Source organism: Megascapheus bottae, chromosome 6 (genome assembly GCF_031878675.1).
Source record: "Megascapheus bottae isolate mThoBot1 chromosome 6, mThoBot2.hap1, whole genome shotgun sequence".
Taxonomy (NCBI): domain Eukaryota; kingdom Metazoa; phylum Chordata; class Mammalia; order Rodentia; family Geomyidae; genus Megascapheus; species Megascapheus bottae.
Window position 1 is genome coordinate 57,136,870 of NC_143514.1, and position 3,670 is coordinate 57,140,539.

General features: G+C 45.6%; 1 pseudogene; it reads left to right on the plus strand.

The window, feature by feature from the left end:
• The first annotated feature begins 415 nt into the window (after positions 1-415).
• On the plus strand, positions 416-2,507 carry LOC150061987 (type 2 lactosamine alpha-2,3-sialyltransferase pseudogene; annotated as a pseudogene).
• The last annotated feature ends 1,163 nt before the right edge of the window (positions 2,508-3,670 follow it).

The window sequence follows — 3,670 nt, forward strand, 5'->3', positions numbered from 1 at the left end:
TTAATTGGGGATAAGAGTCTCACAGATTTCCCTGCCCTGGCTGGCTTCTACAGGTAAATCCTCAGATCTCAGCCTCCTGAGATGCTAGGATTACAGTTGTGTGCCTCTCATGTTTGACTTCTTCTTTTGTCTTCCTTCCTTCCTTCCTTCCTTCCTTCCTTCCTTCCTTCCTTCCTTCCTTCCTTTTTCCTCCTCCTTTTTCTTCCTCCTCCTCTTCCTCCTTTCCTTCCTGTTTGAGTTTAATTGTGTCACCTGCAACACGTTTCTATCCACCTTATGCTGAGAGACGGTCATACAGGAAGAGGGTCCCCCACCACGTCTGACGCAGAGGAAATTCAATAATCAGACATTGTCTTCATCACACCCCATCACCGGGATTCCCCAAGCATGTCTTCTGGGCTGCGGACTGGAGCCATGCAAGTAAATCAAGTAACATCCGAGTCCTCAAGAAGCTCCACCTGAACACCTCGTGGCGTTCCCCGTGGCTGGTCCCCCCCCCCACCCCACTTCTGCTCCTCTGCAGGCCGAGCGTGGAGGAGATCCGGCCCACACTCAGCCACTGCCTTGGGGACCCCATGCAGCCCAGCCTATGGGAGCGAAAGCAGATTGCTGAAGCTAGGGGCCAGGGCAGGAGGAAAGCGGGGCTCCACTCTGCGATCCGTCCTGGCATCTGGGCCTTCAGGGCAGCCTTCACTGAAGGAGCCTTACGGGAGCTTGGCCCTGCGGTCCACGTGGAGGACTCAACCATCCCGCCGCTAACCTCTCTCCCCGAGCCATCCTGCCCCGCAGCTCCCACCGCACGCAAGCACAGAGAGGCTTCGGGGAAGAGGGATTCCCGGCCAGGCATGACTCGGTGCCAGAAGATCCTATTCCTGACCTTTATCGTCGTCTATTACTATTATATCCTCTTCTGTATCATCTGGGGAGCCAGGTTTTATTGGATGTCACTCAGCGAACTGAAGCCCAACAGGCATTTCCAAATGTGCTCCTCGCCACCAGCGTTTGCCTCTCTCCTGACATTTCCACAGCTCTACCCTTTTCTGTGTGAAGATGATTTTAAACAGACTGCTTCCTCTTTTGATAGGGATCAGTTTGATTTGCCCTATGGGGTAAAAAAAGCAAAGTCCCATTTTGAGACTGTGCTTTCCAGACTAGAGGACTGCGAGCTCTTTACTGAGTTTGACAATGTGACATGTAAAACGTGTGTGGTGGTGGGTAATGGAGGAGTTTTGAGGAATAAGAAGTTAAGAGGAAAAATTGACTCCTATGATGTCATCATAAGAATGAACAATGGTCCAGTTTTAGGACACGAAGAGGAAGTGGGGACCCGGACAACCTTTAGACTGTTTTATCCAGAATCGGTGTTTTCAAGTAGCAGTCACAGAGATGCCAACACCATAGCCATTTTCGTTGCTTTTAAGACATACGATCTGAACTGGATGCTGCAGTTGCTGACCAATCACCCTGCATACCTTAGACATTTTTGGAAGAAACCACCTGCAAAGTTGATCTATAAACCATATCAAATCAGACTATTAGATCCTTTCCTTATCAGGACAACCGCCTATGAACTGCTTCATTTCCCAAAAGTCCATCCCCGAAGTCAGAGATACAAATACCCAACAATGGGAATGATTGCCATTGCATTGGCATTTCACATCTGTCACGAAGTTCACATAGCTGGTTTTAAATACAACTTTTCTGACCTCATGAGCCCTTTGCACTATTATGGGAATGCCACCATGTCTTCAATGAAGAAGAACTTGCATCACAACGTGACTGCAGAACAACTCTTTTTGAAAAGCATTATAGAAAAAAACTTTGTCATTAACTTGACTCCAGATTGACCATAGACATCCCAAAGATGATGATCAAAGTACTAGTTTTATTTTTGTATGGTAATTTTTAAGTGTGTGGAGGAGTGTGGGGTGAGAATGGGTATGTATGTGTTCGTGTACACTGGTGCTAGGGTTTGAACTCAGCCTAGGTAATCGTCCTTTAGCTTTTTATTTCCTGCTGGTGTTCTACCACTTGAGCCATACTCCTACTTCTGGATTTTGGTCAGTTAATTGGAGATAGGAGTCTCATGGACTTTCCTGACCTGGCTGACTTAGAACCACGTTGATTGTCAGATTTCAGTCTCCTCGAATAACTAGGATTATAAGCATGAGCCACCAGTGCCGGCCTTTATTTTTAAACATATTGAATTCATTCAATAATTGTATATATTATATATCATAACCGCCAGGCTAATCTCTGTGAATATGTGCTGTTTAGTGTGGGTGGCATATCAAGGCTTGAATTGAAGGTGCCTAGCACTCAACCACCTCAGTGCCACCTCCACTTCCAGCTTTTTGCTGGGTAATTGGAGATAGGAGTTTTTCAGATTTGTCTGCCTGGGGAAGCTTCCTGTCTCAATCCTTAGATCTCAACCTCCTAAATAGCCAGGATTATAGGTGTGGACCACCAGCACCTTGGATCTGTCAATATATGTATAAAGATCAAGAAACCTTCAATAAATTATCAGGGAAATAAGTTTTGATTGTGTTGTGTTTTTAAAATAAGCTAGTCTTTTGAAATGCCTTTCAACATCTTTACTTCAACTTAGACTTTTGAGGATGTGATCTCCTCGCAGGGGGATTTAGCTTACCACAAGTTTGACTATTAACATGTCATGTAAGAAGTCAATTTGTCTACTGTTACACCTGGTAGGTGACAAATCAGCATGTGATTGTTTCTGGATTTAGCAAAATAGAACTACTCAGCTGTGGAATCTAAGCCCACTCTGTCCTTAATTAAGCTTCTTCCACCTACAATTAATTAAACCATGGTTATAATTAAGTAATTTTAAAAAGAAAAAGCAGCTCCCAGTCTATAAAGGGATAAGAATCCCCAGAGGAAGGCTAGGAATGTGGCTCAGTGGTAGAGTGTTTGCCTCACATGCATGAAGCCCTGAGTTAGTTACCTCAGAACCACATAAACAGAAAAGTGCCACTTCAGGTGGCACCGTAGCTCAAGTGTTAGCCTTGAGCAAAGAAGCTCAGTGACAGTGCCCAGGCCCCGAGTTCAAGCCCCAGGACTAGCAAAAAAAAAAAAAAATCCCCATAGAAGTCAGCAGAAAAGTCAGCAGGGTCAACAGAGCAGGATTAACTAAACACCATGAGACTGCAGAGGGATGTGGCACCAAAGACACAGCAGGAGCTTCTACCATCTCTCCACCTTCTTCCAGTCAACTATCCCAGGCCAGACCCCATCCTCCTGTCTGAACGCCCTGCTGACATAGACACTCTGTAACAGGTAAGGTCCAGGAACACAATTTAAGGTTAAGAGATGGGGACTGGCTATGGGACATTGTTTGGGGGGCTTTTGTTTGTGTGGCTTTGTTGTGCTAGTATTGAACTTAGGGCCTTTATGCTCTTCCCTTCAAGGCTTTTCACTCAAGGCTAGAGCTCTACCACTTGAGCCAAACTTTTACTTCTGGGTTTTTGCTGGGTAGTTGGAAATAAGAAATTTTTCAAATTGATCTCCCCAGGGTGGCTCTGAATCACAATCCTCAGATCTCAGCTTCCTGAGTAGCTAGGATTACCAGCGTGAGCCAACAGAGCCTGGCTTAGCTATGAGACTTTGGAAAAGCTACTTCCTGATCCTAGATTTGTCTCATCATCTGTGA